This window comes from Arabidopsis thaliana, chromosome 4 (assembly GCF_000001735.4).
Source record: "Arabidopsis thaliana chromosome 4, partial sequence".
Classification (NCBI taxonomy): domain Eukaryota; kingdom Viridiplantae; phylum Streptophyta; class Magnoliopsida; order Brassicales; family Brassicaceae; genus Arabidopsis; species Arabidopsis thaliana.
In genome coordinates, this window is record NC_003075.7 from 4,757,015 (window position 1) to 4,773,524 (window position 16,510).

A 16,510-nucleotide genomic window follows, 5' to 3' on the forward strand; every position below is an offset into this window, starting at 1 on the left:
AATGTGTATGTACACGTTAAAACATATGTCCCCCATATATATCTATATTTCTCGTACACTGCAAATTTACTTTCTAACATAACTCAGGTGATAAATTGATTTGACAGCTAACGCTTACCAACACATGTATGACATTCAATACAACTGTAATTGCCCCAACTAAATCCACAATAGTGGTTATTAAAGTGAAGAACTTACTGACTCTTCCCGACGATTGACTCTCGAAGATAACTAAGAACATGGCTGACTAATGTTGGTCTGACCTTGGTCCATTGATACGATCAAGCACTCGTGGAAGAGACATTGTCTACTTATAAGTGTGCATTTTACATGTTTTGAGCATCCATTTGTTATCATTATTGCATCATATCACCACTGTTTTATACCATTTCTCATCATTTGTCATCACTTTGCATGTTTAGGATAGTTTTGCATGCATATTGTATATTTGTGTTGATTTCAGGTGATTTGGAGCTGTTAACGAGCTAATTGGAAGAAGCGGACCTGATCATGTCAAACCACTCGACCCCCAGGTCGAGCAGATGCTCCACGACATCAAAGGACCACTTGACCCCCTGGTCGAGTAGAAGACTTCACCACTCGACTACCTGGCCGAGTACCACCATGAGAGTCACTCGATCACTTCACTCGATCACACCACTCTACCATGAAGTCGAGTATCACCATCACCATCACTCGATTACATACTCGATTGCCAGCTAATCACTCGACCTCTCACTCGACCACCTGGGTCGAGTACTGTTCTTAATCCGTCCCAATACTGCGTCGTTTTGAGTATTAGGGTTTCAGAATATCTCGCTATAAGTAGCATGTACTTTACATTTTCGTAGGGCTAAGTTTTATTTTCCGCAGACACTGTGTTCTTGACATTTTGTAATCTGGATTTCTCTTAATCAATTCAGTATTCAGCATTTTGTTCTTGATTTCGTTTACTGTTGTTCATCATGTTATCACCTTGCTATTACTCTGTTGTTATCATGTTTTCATTCTATTCAACGTGTATGTTCTCTGCAATGATGTCTGAGTAGTGAATAAGTTTCTGAGGATGGGTTAGAGTAGTTTAGAATTCTCAGTATGCTAGGTGGTTGAGTTTGATTGATATATCCCTTCTGGATTAGTTGTTCTTAATGCATATTGCTTTCTGATCAACTGGAATTGGAGCCCAGACATTTCTGCGCCCAAAAGGTGTTCGATGAAATGTTTGAACCACTAATTCTAGAGATTCGTGGCTCTGTACCAAGGTATTGGTTGCAGGGAGCGTTTTGGCTTTAACTTGTTGATTCGTAAGCCTGTTAGGTTAGCTCTCGTCAATGGTGATTAAGTCTGGGACTAAGTTAACTTGAGAGTCTCTGTTGCGGTGACACTTAGATTTGGTTTTTGTTGTCTAGGGATAATTTATTGAGCATGTCAATCACCTGTAAACTGAGGAAACAAACCTACTCAATTACCCCATCCTCGTGAATTCTTTATGTGATTGATTTCTTTGTTACGCTACTGTTGTTTACTGCATCTTGTCATCTGTTGCTTAGTTTCTACAATTCTTTCCTGTTACTCGACCTGATACTCGACCACCCAGTTGTCTAGCAACAGACTGTGCAGTCGAGTATCTTTGTTTCGGTTACTGCATGTTACTCGACCAGTCACTCGACCACCCCAGTGCTCTGCAACGAGTTGTGTTGGTCGAGTGTTTTACTGTATCCGCTTGATTTTCTGTTTTCTGCATGTTCACTTAGGACTGCTAGAACACACCAAAACCTGTTATTGCTTGGCTTGACTTAGTGACTTCTGATCACATCTTGATTGTTAGCATCACATCCATTTGGATTGACAACCTAAAATACTACAATGACATGATTGATGTTTTAGGATAATTGAGTAAAAACCTATTATCAATTTGGCGCTGTTGCCGATTAGGTGTTTGTTTGTTACATTTAAGATTTCAAACTTGCTTAGATCAAGTTCTTTTTCAATTTTCAGTTCAGTTACTGACTGTGTATTTTTGTTGTTGTCTTTTTGATCCAGGTACACCTCTGCTGTATGCAAACTCGATCACCAGAGAACCAGAACCTCTTTTTCAACAATAACATCGACCACATGGCTTGCGAATTCAGAGAAAGAAGAAACACAGTCCACCTTTTACCCCAACAACCACTCGAAATGGCTGACGAACAGAATCAACAGAATGGTCCTGCCAACATTGGTGATGTAGATGCACCATCGTCAGAGGAAAGGAATTGCACCTCCTGCTATCCAGAACAATAACTTCGAGATTAAGAGTGGTCTCATCTCGATGATTCAGGGAAACAAATTCCATGGTCTACCAATGGAGGATCCACTCGACCACCTTGATGAATTCGATAGGCTCTGCAACCTAACAAAAATCAATGGTGTAAGTGAAGACGGATTCAAGCTCTGTTTATTTCCATTCTCGTTGGGCGACAAAGCACACATCTGAGAGAAGAATCTGCCCCATGACTCCATCACCACCTGGGATGATTGCAAGAAGGCTTTTCTAGCAAAGTTTTTCTCCAATGTCAGAACTGCAAGACTCAGAAATGAGATCTCTGGCTTTTCACAGAAGACTGGTGAAAGCTTCTGTGAAGCATGAGAGCGTTTCAAGGGTTACACCAACCAATGCCCTCATCATGGCTTCAAGAAAGCCTCTCTGCTCAGTACTTTATATACATGCGTTTTACCACGCATCAGAATGCTTCTAGATACCGCCAGCAATGGGAATTTCCAGAATAAAGATGTTGAAGAAGGCTGGGAATTGGTTGAGAACATTGCTCAATCAAATGGTAATTACAACGAGGACTGCGACAGGACCATCGGAGGCATAGCTAACTCTGATGACAAACACAGGAAGGAGATCAAAGCGCTGAATGACAAGCTGGACAAAATTCTTCTTAGCCAGCAGAAGCATGTGCACTTCCTTGTTGATGACGAGCAGTATCAAGTCCAAGATGGGGAGGGGAACCAGTTAGAAGAAGTCAGCTGCATCAACAATCAAGGTGGCTACAAAGGATACACCAACTTGAAAACCAACAACCCCAACCTCTCCTACCGCAGCACCAACGTTGGTAATCCTTAGGATCAGGTGTATCCTCCACAGCAACAACAAGATCAGAACAAACCTTTTGTTCCTTACAATCAAGGTTTTGTTCCCAAGCAGCAATTTCAGGGGAACTACCAGCCGCAACCACCACCAAGGTTTGCACCTTAGCAAAACCAAGGTCCTGCTGCTCCTGATGCTGAAATGAAACAGATGGTACAACCGCTGCTACAAGGACAAGCATCTAGCTCCATGGAATTTACTAAGTAGTTATCTGAATTGCACCATAACCTGGACTGCAGCTACAATGACCTGAATGCTAAAGTGGAGGCATTGAATACCAAAGTCAGATACTTGGAAGAACAATCAGCATATACCTCTGCACCTAAAGTTACAGGACTTCCTGGGAAGTCAATACAGAATCCAAAGGAGTACGCAACTGCTCACGCCATCACTATCTACTATGATCGAGAGCTGCCAAGTCAACCTGTCCCTGACTTAATCCCTAGGGACAGTGATGTTCAAGAAGGGGAGCCTTCTACTCAGACTGAGGTCTCTGTTGTTGAATTCAACAATTCTGATGGTTTTGGCGATCTCATTCAATCCACCTCGGAAGAGAAAGCAACCATAATTGAGAGGATGGTAAAACGTTTCAAACCTACTCCATTACCCTCACGTGCTCTTCCATGGAAATTGAGGAAAGCATGGATGGAGAGATACAAGTCTGTTGTAGCAAAACAGCTAGACGAGATTGAAGCAGTGATGCCACTGATGGAAGTTCTCAACTTGATTCCTGATCCTCACAAAGATGTGAGAAATCTAATACTGGAAAGGATCAAGATGTATCACGATTCAAATGATGAATGTGATGCTACTCCATCTCGTGCTACTGAAAAGAGGATTGTTCAAGAAAAGTTAGAAGATCCTGGATCTTTTACTCTACCATGTTCCATTGGTGAATTAGCTTTCAGGGATTGCATGTGCGATCTCGGAGCCTATGTCAGCTTAATGCGACTCTTTGTGGCAAGAAGGTTGGAATTTATTCAGTACAGACCTTGTGACCTGACTTTGATCCTTGCGGATAGGTCTTCACGAAAACCCTTCGGCATGTTGAAAGATCTACCAGTCATGATTAATGGAGTGGAAGTGCCTACAGACTTCGTGGTGCTGGATATGGAAGAAGAGCATAAGGATCCCCTAATCTCGTACTTTACGCGACTGCGCTACTGATCGCAGCGAAAGAAGAGAGGTCGAGTATCCTCAGAGCGGTGCTGGCCGCCACAGAGCTGATGAGGTCGAGTACCCACCTGCTCGAGCTGATACAGAACAGGGCGGCTCGTCTATGGCCTGGGAGCAATCACAGGCAGCCATTGACGACCAACTGATAACACTAGATTTTAACCTTTTTAAGCCCTTGCTTTTCATGCATTTAGTTTAGTTTCATGTCTTTTTTCATGCATTCTTAGTCTCTTTTCCTTCTTTTGCACATTTTGCATTGCATTGCCTAGCATACTTGCATTTGGAGTGTTTTGCAGGTGAATTAGGTACTTTTGGACTCAACTTGGAGGTTTCTAAGACAAGGGATGGACAAACTCGAGTTCGGGGGACCTAAGGAAGGATTTGAAGTTTACTCGGCCTATGTACTCGGCTGGAGGCCGAGTGGAGCACACGTGAAAAACAAGGAGCCTACTCGACCAAGGCACTCGGCTAAAGGCCGAGTGGTGCACTTAAGGAAGAAGAGAAGCCACTTGACCAAGCCACTCGGCCAAGAGCCGAGCTATGTGACCAAGACCAAGCCACTCGGCTTTTCTACTCGGCCTAGGGCCGAGCGCTCCTGCGCCGACTTTCCTATTTTGTCTTATTCCCAATTAGGGCAACCTAGGATTGTGTATAAATAGATCTCTTATGTTTTTACCCAAAATATCTTTGTTTTGTCTTCTGGATATTAGGGTTCTTAGATTTCTTTTGCATTTTCTGGTTGTTGTGTTGAGAATTTGGATTTCATTTCTTCTGGAAACTTGTTTATCTCATTGAGATCTATCATTTGTTAAGTTTATAATGATTTCTGGGTTTTATGAATTTTCTGGGTTTTGTTCTATGATGTTCTTCATTGTTCTTGAGTAGTCTTCTTCAGAGTTCTTGAGGATGGGTTAGGTTTAGGTGGATTCCTCTTTTCTTTAGCTAGCTAAGTTTATAAATGCATGATTCCCTTCTGTTTTAGGAGTTCTTAATGCTATTTTCTTTCTGATCAATTGAAAATTGATTTCAGACTTTCTCCACCTAATAAGTGTTTGATGAAATGTCTGAACCAACTAATTTCAGAGATTTGTAGATTCTAGCCCAAGACATTGGATGTTTAGACTGCTTATTGACTTTAATAGATTGGTGTTTAAAGCCTGCTTTATTATGTTTCATCAATGAAAATTGAGATTAGGAAGTTCTAAAGTTATGAGAATCATTGTCACGAAAGTGGATTGATTTGGTTTTGAATCTATTGTCTAGGGATAGCTTGATTGAGTTTGTTAGTTAGCTAATGGATTGAGGAGTCCACTAAGACCAATTACCCCATTCTTAAGAGCTCTGTTTCGTTTATTTGTGCAAAACTCATATTTTTAGTACTCTGTTCGTCTCGTGCAAAATTGGTGTTTTTAGTATTGTACTCGACCTGTTTACTCGTTTGCTCGACCGAGTGCTTTACCTAGTGCTTGGTTTACTTTCCGCTTTTGCTGTTTGAGTTCTTTATTTTCTGCTTAGTGTAGTTTTGTTTCTGAATTTGATTTGCATGTTAACCTGTTGCTTAGGTTTAGTAGAAACACACCAAACCTATTCACACTTGGCTTGACTTAGTATTCTTTGATCGTATCCTGATTGATAGCAATTACACCCATTTGGATTGACACCTTACATGTTGCAATGACATAAGATGCATTTAGGGAATTGACACACCGAAAACCCTTGTATCAATTTGGCGCCGTTGCCATTTGGGTGTTTTTCTTGTTACATTTAGAATTTCTGAGTTATTAAGATCAAGTTCTATTTCTTTCTTTCTGGTTACTCACTTGTTTCTTCATTTGCTTGTTTTTGTTTTGCAGGTACTCTTACTCTACTAGCACGTCGAGTATAAGCGTCGAGTATCATCAAAACTGGATTACTCATTTCAAATCTGGTCGTAATGGCCAATGAAGCGAATGTTCGTGAGTTGCCATGCAACATTGGTACTGGAGATGCACCAAGAAACCACCATCAAAGAGTTGGTATTGTCCCACCTCCTGTTGAGAATGAGAATTTTGAGATCAAGATTGGTCTGATCTCCATGAATCAAGGGAACAAGTTTCATGGACTTCCAATGGAGGATCCATTAGATCACCTTGATAGTTTTGATCGATTATGTAGTCTCACAAAGATCAATGGAGTTAGTGAGGACAGTTTCAAGCTCCGGTTATTCCCTTTCTCACTTGGAGATAAAGCTCATCTTTGGGAAAAGACTTTGTCTGCTTCATCTATAAGCACTTGGACTGATTGTAAGACGGCATTCCTAGCTAAGTACTTCTCTAACTCAAGAACAGCTAGATTGAGGAATGAGATTTCGGGATTCAATCAGAAGACTTCTGAATCATTTTCTGCGGCATGGGAACGTTTCAAAGGATATACCACTCAGTGCCCGCACCACGGTTTCACGAAAGCCTCCCTCCTCAGTACTCTATACCGAGGTGCTTTGCCCAAGATCCGACTACTCTTGGATACAACTTCAAATGGTAACTTTCTCAACAAAGATGTAGCCTCTGGATGGGAACTTGTGGAAAACTTGGCTCAATCTGATTGGAATTATTGTGATGAATTTGATCGATCCTTTCGAGGTGCCACTGATAACGCGAACAGCCACATGACGGAATTACAAGCTTTGCATGCCAAGATCGATAAGTTGGTCATTGCTCTACCTAGACCAATTGTTGAGAGACCTATTCACTACATCACCAACGAGGAGCAACAGCAGATTCAGGAAGGGCAGTCCTACTCATATGAGGAAGTGAGCTACATACAGAATCAAGGTGGCTACAACAAAGGATACAACAACTACAAGCCACCTCCTTCCAACAACCCCTACCGAAACAACACTGTGATTCCCCCACACCCTCCGGTTTATCCTCCGTATCAGCATCAACCTCCACCCTATGTTCCATTCCCAAATAGTTTCAACCTCGGGTCGCACCCTATCCCAACTCCACCAATACCAACCCCACCTGTTCCTGACTTTACAGCACTACTTCAGCAGATCGTCCAAAGTCAAAATAGTGATGTTTCGGTAATCGAAAAGCATTTAGTTGAAATAAATACCAATATGGATTCTTCTTTAGTTGATCTCCAAAGGCAGATTGACACTTTGATTTCTAAAATCAACCCTGACGAAAGGAGAGTTGCATCTACTTCAGCACCAGCACATAGCTCCCAACTCAAAGGGAAATCTATCCTAGATTACACACTAGTCACTGAGGACAGTGAAGTTCAAGAAGGGGAGGATTTAACTCCAGAAAAAGACCAGAGAGTTGAACTCGACCAGGATACTCTGCCTGCCAACCGAGCACAAGTTCCAGTTCATGAGAAACCAGCTGCTGAAGAAGATAAGTGGAAAGTGTTCATTCCACCGCCCTATAAACCCAAACTTCCCTTTCCAGGAAGGTTCAAGAAGCAGATTTTGGAAAAGTACATAGCCATGTTCTCTAGGCACATCAATGAGATAGAGCTCAAGATGCCACTCGTAGATGCCTTTATGCTTATTCCAGATTCTCACAAGTTCTTGAAAGATATGATCATGGAAAGAATTCAAGAAGTTTAAGGAATGGTAGTGTTGAGTCATGAATGCAGTGCCATACTAGAAAGGAAGGTGATTCCTAAGAAGTTAGGTGATCTAGGTTCCTTTACACTACCTTGCTCCTTAGGCCCTCTAGTTTTCAACAAATGCTTATGCGATCTTGGAGCTTCGGTCAGCCTTATGTTGCTGTCTATTGCGAAGAGGCTAGGATTCTCCAAGTATAAAGCATGCTACATTCAGCTAGTTCTTGTTGATAGGTCCGTAAGAATACCTCATGGCATGTTGGAAGATTTGCCGGTAAGGATCGGATCAGTAGAAATCCCAACTGACTTCGTGGTTCTAGAAATGGATGAAGAACCTAAAGATCCTCTCATATTGGGAAGACCCTTCTTAGCTACCGCTGGAGCCTTGATAGATGTCAGAAAAGGTAAAATTGATCTAAACCTTGGAGGAAACCTCAATATGACCTTTGATATTAAGAAAACCATGAGGAAGCCAACCATTCAGGGTCAAGTTTTCTATATTGAAGAGATGGATAGATTGGCAGATGGGTTGCTTGAGGAACTTAACGAGAAAGATCATTTACAGAGTGCTCTGACCAAGGATGGAGAGCATGGATACCTATACCTAGAAACTCAGGGTTACAAAGATCTATTAGATTCCCATAGACCGGTAGAAGCATGGGAGACATTTGAGGAGTTGGATATCTGTTCAAAGGAGGTCAGTTCAGTCACAGAAAGTGAAGAAAGTTCTACTCGACCTGTGTACTCTAGCAGTCAATCGAGCAAGATAACAGAGGAACCTAACTCGACTGGAACAGCCGAGGACACTCGATCGAGCACCATCTCTGATGATTGGTCAGAACTCAAAGCTCCAAAGGTTGACCTTAAGCCTCTCCCAAAAGGTCTGAGGTACGCATTTCTTGGTCCTAATGACACTTATCCTGTTATCATAAATGATGAATTGAGTGATGAACAAGTGCATCAATTATTGACCGAACTTAGGAAGTATAGGAGAGCAATTGGATATTCATTAGCAGACATTAAGGGAATTTCACCTAGTTTATGTACTCATAGAATTCATCTTGAAAATGAATCATATTCTAGTGTTGAACCACAAAGAAGGCTAAATCCAAATTTAAAAGATGTGGTAAAAAAGGAAATTCTGAAATTGCTTGATGCTGATATTATCTATCCTATTTCTGATTGCACTTGGGTCTCAGCAGTTCATTGTGTTCCTAAGAAGGGGGGAATGACTGTAATTAAAAATGATCATGATGAGCTCATTCCTACTAGGACAATAACAGGACATAGAATGTGCATTGATTATAGGAAATTGAATGCTGCAACTAGAAAAGATCATTTACCTTTGCCATTCATTGACCAAATGTTAGAAAGGCTAGCTAATCATGTTTATTATTGTTTTCTTGATGGTTATAGTGGTTTCTTTCAAATTGCTATTCACCCTAATGATCAGGAAAAGACTACTTTTAATTGCCCCTATGGAACTTTTGCTTATAAGAGAATGCCTTTTGGTTTGTGTAATGCACCTGGAACTTTCCAGCGAAGCATGACTTCTATATTCTCGGATTTCATCGAGGAGATAATGGAGGTATTTATGGACGATTTCTCAGTCTATGGATCCTCTTTCTCCTCATGTTTGTTAAACTTGTGCAGAGTTCTAGAAAGGTGCGAGGAGACAAACTTAGTTCTCAACTGGGAGAAGTGCCACTTCATGGTTCAAGAAGGAATAGTGCTTGGGCATAAAATCTCAAGAAAGGGAATTGAGGTTGATAAAGCCAAGATTGACGTTATGGTTCAGTTGCAACCGCCTAAGACGGTTAAGGATATTAGGAGCTTTTTGGGACATGCGGGATTCTACAGGAGATTCATCAAGGATTTTTCCAAGATCGCTAGACCTCGGACTCGTCTGCTGTGCAAAGAGGCCGAGGTTGATTTTGATGAAGATTTTTTGAAAGCTTTTCACTCCATTAAAGAAGCCTTAGTGTCGGCACCCATTGTGCGAGCACCTAATTGGAACCACCCTTTTGAGATTATGTGTGATGCTTCAGATTATGTTGTAGGAGTAGTTCTAGGTCAAAGGATTGACAAGAAGCTTCATGTTATCTACTATGGTAGTAGGATCTTAGACGACACACAGAGTAGGTATGCAACCACTGAGAAGGAATTATTGGTTGTAGTCTTCGCCTTTGAGAAGTTCAGGAGTTACTTGGTTGGTTTAAAAGTCATTGTCTATACGGATCATGCAGCCTTGAAGCACATCTATGCAAAGAAGGACACTAAACCTAGGCTTTTGAGATGGATACTACTTCTGCAAGAATTTGACATGGAGATTATTGACAAGAGAGGATTAGAGAATGGAGTAGCGGATCACCTTTCAAGAATGAGGATGACAGAGGCAGCCGCAATTGATGATTCTATGCCCGAAGAACAACTCCTAGCAATTGGGACCGGTTTTGACAAGTTTAAGATTGAAACAATGTGTGCTACAAGGAATGAAAAATTGCCTTGGTATGTGGATCTCGTTAACTACTTAGCTGCTGGAATAGTCCCTAATGAGTTAAGCTCATACCAGAAGAAAAAGTTTTTCAGAGACATTAATCACTACTATTGGGATGAGCCATTCTTGTATAAGAAGGGAGTAAATGGTTTGTTTAGAAGATGTATTGCTGAAGAGGAAGTTCAGGGAGTGTTAGAGCTTTGTCACAATTCACCTTATGGAGGTCACTTTGCTACTTTCAAGACAGTTCAGAAGGTTCTACAAGCGGGATTATGGTGGCCTTCTATATTTAAAGATGCACATGAGCACATAACAAGATGTGATCGATGCCAGCGAGTTGGGAACATTTCTAGGAGAAATGAGATGCCTCAGAACCCAATCCTTGAAATAGAGGTTTTTGATGTATGGGGAATCGACTTTATGGGACCTTTCGAGCCAGCTTCATATGAAAACAAGTACATCTTGGTAGCTGTGGATTATGTGTCAAAATGGGTGGAAGCAATAGCTAGCCCAACAAATGACTCCAAGGCGATTTTAAAACTTTTTAAAACCATCATTTTCCCAAGATTTGGTATTCCAAGGGTAGTGATAAGCGATGGGGGCTCACATTTTATCAACAAGGTTTTTGAGAACCTTTTGAGGAAGAATGGGGTTAAGCACAATGTAGCTACTCCTTATCACCCCAGACTAGTGGACAAGTCGAGGTTAGTAACAAGCAGAACAAAGCTATCCTACTTAAAGTTGTGGGGATATCAAGGCGAGATTGGCCAACTAAGCTCGATGACACCCTTTGGGCCTATAGGACAGCATTTAAAACTCCAATAGGGAGAACCCCTTTTCAGCTTCTTTACGGTAAGTGCTGTCATCTCCCTGTTGAAGTAGAATATAGAGCCATGTGGGCAACTAAGCTTCTAAATCTTGACATAGGGACAACACAAAAAAAGAGGTCTCTAGATCTTCATGAGCTTGAAGAGATAAGGTTAGAATCATATGAGAGCTCCAAGATCTACCAAGAAAGGACCAAAGCTTTTCATGACAAGAAGATTCTGCATAAAGATTTTAAAGCTGGTGATCAAGTGTTACTATTCAACTCAAGGTTCAAGCTTTTTCCGGGGAAACTCAAATCAAGATGGTCAGGCCCTTTCACTATTAAAGAGGTACTTCCCTTTAGTGCAGTTGAAATAGTTTCAAGAGAGGGTTATGAGTTTAAAGTGAATGGGCAAAGATTCAAGAAGTACCTAGTGGACAGCATCATTCCCGAAGGTGATAAGTGTGTATTTTGCAAGTTTTGAGCATCCATTTGTCATCACTTTAGCATCATATCATCACTGTTTTATACCATTTCTCATCATTTATCATCACTTTACATGTTTAGGATAGATTTGCATGCATGTTGCATATTTGTGTTGATTTCAGGTGATTTGAAGCTGTTGATGAGCTATCTGGAAGAAGCGGACCTGATCATGACAAAACCACTCGACCCAGAGGTCGAGTAGGAGCTTCAAGATCTCAAGAGACCACTCGACCCCCAGGTCGAGTAGAAGACATCACAACTTCACCTCACCACTCGACCACGAGGTCGAGCGTCTTCATCTCTATCACCTGACCATCACTCGATCGCATCACTCGACCCCTAGGTCGAGTGTCTTCACTTTCATTGCCAGACCACTACTCGACCTCACCACTCTACCTGGAAGTCGAGTATCTCCTGACCAGCACTCGATCGCATCACTCGACCCCGAGGTCGAGTGTCTTCACCTTCATTGCCAGACCACTACTCGACCTCACCACTCTACCTGGAAGTCGAGTATCACCATCACCACCACTCGACTGCATACTCGATGACAAGCTTCAGAGCCTTCTTCATTCCACACTCAACCAGACACTCGAGCACAAGGAAGAAAAGAAGACTCAAGCTATTCACTCGACCTCCCACTCAACCACATGGGTCGAGTACAGTTCTTAATCCGTCCCAATATTGCGTCGTTTTAAGTATTAGGGTTTCGGGATATTCAGTATTCAGTATTTAGTTTCTGTTCTTGATTTCGTTTACTGTTGTTCATTCTGTTATCATCCTGCTGTTACACTGTTGTTATCATGTTTTCAACTTGTTCAACGTTTATGCTTTCTGTTATCATGTCTGAGTAGTGAATAGGTTTCTGAGGATGGGTTAGAGTAGTGTAGAATTCTCAGTATGCTAGGTGATTGATTATTGGTTGATAGATCCCTTTTGGATTAGTTGTTCTTAATGTCTATTGCTTTCTGATCAACTGGAATTTGAGCCCAGACATTTCCGCGCCCAAAAGGTGTTCGATGAAATGTCTGAACCACTAATTCCATAGATTCGTGGCCCTGTACCAAGGTATTGGTTGCAGGGAACGTTTTGGCTTTAACTTGTTGATTCGTAATGCCTGTTAGGTTAGCTCTCGTCAATGGTGATTGAGTCTGGGACTAGGTTAACTTGAGAGTCTCTGTTGCGGTGGCACTTAGATTTGGTTAATGAACTTGTTGTCTAGGGTTAATTTATTGAGCATGTCAATCACCTGTAAACTGAGGAAACAAAACTACTCAATTACCCCATCCTCGTGAATTCTTTATGTGATTGATTTCTTTGTTACGCTACTGTTGTTTACTGCATCTTGTCATCTGTTGCTTAGTTTCTACAATTCTTTCCTGTTACTCGACCTGATACTCGACCACCCAGTTGTCTAGCAACAGACTGTGCAGTCGAGTATCTGTTTTATTTTCTGACTGTTACTCGACCTGTCACTCGACCTCACCCAGTGCTCTACAAAGAGCTGTGTTGGTCGAGTGTTTTACTGTTTCTGCTTGAATTTCTGTTTTCTGCATGTTCACTTAGAACTGCTAGAACACACCACAACCTGTTATTGCTTGGCTTGACTTAGTGACTTCTGATCACATCTTGATTGTTAGCATCACACCCATTTGGATTGACAACCTAAAATACTACAACGATATGATTAGTGTTTTAGGATAATTGACTAAAAACCTATTATCAATTTGGCGTCGTTGCCAATTGGGTGTTTGTTTGTTATATTTGAGATTTCAGACTTGCTTAGATCAAGTTCTTTTTCAATTTTCAAATCGGTTGCTAATTGTGTGTTTTTCTTGTTATCTTCTTGATCCAGGTACACCTCTGCTGTATGCGAACTCGATCAACAGGCAATCAGAACCTCCTTTTCAACGACAACATCAACCGCATAGCTCGCGAACTCAGAAAAAGGAGAACCTTAGTCAACCTTGTACATCAGCAACCACTCGAAATGCCTGAAGAACAGAATCAACAAAATGGCCGTGCCAACATTGGTGTCGGAGATGCACCACGTGATCACCGCCAGAGGAAAGGAATTGCACCTCCTGCTATCCAGAACAACAACTTCGACATTAAGAGTGATCTCATCTCGATGATTCAGGGGAACAAATTCCATGGTCTGCCAATGGAGGATCCACTCGACCACCTTGATGAATTTGATAGGCTCTGCAACCTAACAAAGATCAATAGTGTCAGTGAAGACGGATTCAAGCTCTGTTTGTTCTCATTCTCCTTGGGCGACAAAGCACACATTTGGGAGAAGAATCTGCCCCATGACTCAATCACCACCTGGGATGATTGCAAGAAGTCTTTTCTATCAAAGTTCTTTTCCAATGCCAGAACTGCAAGACTTAGAAATGAGATTTCTGGTTTCTCACAGAAGACTGGTGAAAGCTTCTGTGAAGCATGGGAGCGTTTCAAGGGTTACACCAACCAATGCTCTCATCATGGCTTTACTAAAGCCTCTCTGCTCAGCACTCTTTACAGAGGAGTCCTACCACGCATCAGAATGCTTCTAGATACCGCCAGCAATGAGAATTTCCAGAACAAGGATGTTGAAGAAGGCTTTGAATTGGTTGAGAACCTTGCTCAATAAGATGGCAATTACAACGAGGACTGTGATAGGACCGTCAGAGGAACATCTGACTCTGATGACAAACACAGGAAGGAGATCAAAGCGCTGAATGACAAGCTCGACAGGATTCTTCTTAGCCAGCAGAAGCATGTGCACTTCCTTGTTGATGACGAGCAGTATCAAGTCCAAGATGGGGAGGGTAACCAGTTGGAAGAAGTCAGCTACATCAACAACAACCAGAGTGGCTACAAAGGGTATAACAACTTCAAAACCAACAACCCCAACCTCTCCTACTGCAGCACCAACGTTGCTAATCCTCAGGATCAAGTGTATCCTCCACAACAACAACAAGGTCAGAACAAACCTTTTGTTCCCTACAATCAAGGTTTCGTTCCTAAGCAGCAATTCCAGGGGAACTACCAGCAACCACCACCACTTGGGTTTGCACCTCAGCAAAACCAAGGTCCTGCTGCTCCTGATGCTGAAATGAAACAGATGGTCCAACAGCTGCTACAGGGACAAGCATCTAGCTCAATGGAAATTGCTAAGAAATTATCTGAATTGCACCATAAGCTGGACTGCAGCTACAATGACCTGAATGCCAAAGTAGAGGCATTGAATACCAAAGTCAGATACTTGGAAGGCCAATCAGCATCTACCTCTGCACCAAAAGTTACAGGACTTCTAGGAAAGTCCATACAGAATCCAAAGGAGTATGCAACTGCTCACGCCATCACCATCTGCCATGACCGAGAGCTGCCAACTCGACATGTCCCTGATTTCATCACTGGGGACAGTGATGTTCAAGATGGGGAGGCTTCTACTCAGGTTGACATCTCTGTTGTTGAATTCAACCATTCTGCTGGTTCTCGTCATCTCACTCAATCCACCTAGGAAGAGAAGGCCGCCATAATCGAGAGAATGGTAAAACGATTCAAACCTACTCCATTACCCTCACGTGCTCTTCCGTGGACATTCAGGAAAGCGTGGATGGAGAGATACAAGTCTATTGCAGCGAAGCAGCTAGACGAGATTGAAGAAGTGATGCCACTGATGGAAGTTCTCAACCTGATTCCCGATCCTCACAAAGATGTGAAAAATTTGATAGTGGAAAGAATCAAGATGTATCACGATTCAGATGATGAAAGTGATGCCACTCCGTCTCGAGCTGCTGATAAGAGGATTGTTCAAGAGAAGTTAGAAGATCCTGGATCTTTCACTCTACCATGTTCCATTGGGGAATTTGCTTTCAGCGATTGTCTGTGCGATCTCGGAGCCTCTGTCAGCTTGATGCCACTCTCTGTGGCAAGAAGGTTAGAGTTCATTCAGTATAAACCTTGTGACCTGACTTTGATCCTTGCGGATAGGTCTTCTAGAAAACCCTTCGGCATGCTGAAAGACCTACCAGTCATGATTAGTGGAGTAGAAGTGCCTACAGACTTCGTGGTGCTGGATATGGAAGTAGAGCATAAGGATCCCTTAATACTGGGAAGACCTTTCTTAGCTTCAGTGGGAGCAGTGATAGATGTCAGGGAAGGGAAAATAGGTCTCAACCTTGGAAAGTACATCAAGTTGCAGTTTAACATCAACAGAACTCCACAAGAGTCAACAGAAGATGGAAGAACCTCTGGAAATGATAGAGTGATCTCAAGAGAAGAATATGAGACTGAAAGAGTTGAAGAACTTAAAAAGAGGTCTGAAAGGCAAGATGAAACTCTAGAGAAGGTAGCCCACACTGTTGAGGAACTTAGAAGTAAGCTGAATCAGTTGCAGAAGGAAACTCAACCTAAATGCGGGATTGACACTATCCCGAGAAAGAAGTTCACTTCAAGATGGTCTGAAGAGATAGATTACCCTCTAGAAGAGAAAGAAGCATATTTTGAAGAGAGGGGAATTGAGTATTCTGCTGCAGACCTCTCCAGGGAGGACGCTGAGTATGATGATGGTATCAGAGAGGATTATGCAGACCCTCTCTACAGTTCATTTTCTTCTTGATGAGTGTGAGGAGTCAAGCTAGAGACTTTAAACAAGCTCACTTGGGAGAAAGTCCCATGAATATCCTTGTAAATAATTTTTTGTTATTTCTGATTTGTTTTAGTTGTGTTTGTAGTTCTCAGAAAAAAAAAACAAAGGGAGAAGTAACGTGAAAGTAGAGTAAAAATTTTAAATCATTGTTTTACTCGACCAACAGAAGCTATA

General features: G+C 41.9%; 5 pseudogenes across 5 annotated transcripts; all 5 read left to right on the forward strand.

Moving 5' to 3' along the window:
- Window positions 1–104: 104 nt before the first annotated feature.
- On the forward strand, window positions 105–885 carry AT4G07936 (annotated as a pseudogene; the record flags this gene model as incomplete). The annotated part of the gene is made up of 1 exon: window positions 105–885.
- A 1,173-nt stretch (window positions 886–2,058) lies between these two features.
- On the forward strand, window positions 2,059–4,614 carry AT4G07937 (annotated as a pseudogene; the record flags this gene model as incomplete). The annotated part of the gene is made up of 1 exon: window positions 2,059–4,614.
- Window positions 4,615–6,245: 1,631 nt separating this feature from the next.
- Window positions 6,246–11,695, forward strand: AT4G07938 (annotated as a pseudogene; the record flags this gene model as incomplete). The annotated part of the gene is made up of 1 exon: window positions 6,246–11,695.
- Window positions 11,696–11,770: 75 nt separating this feature from the next.
- AT4G07939 lies at window positions 11,771–12,433 on the forward strand (annotated as a pseudogene; the record flags this gene model as incomplete). Its single annotated transcript has 1 exon — window positions 11,771–12,433.
- Window positions 12,434–13,567: 1,134 nt separating this feature from the next.
- On the forward strand, window positions 13,568–16,306 carry AT4G07941 (annotated as a pseudogene; the record flags this gene model as incomplete). Its single annotated transcript has 1 exon — window positions 13,568–16,306.
- Between the last annotated feature and the right edge of the window lie 204 nt (window positions 16,307–16,510).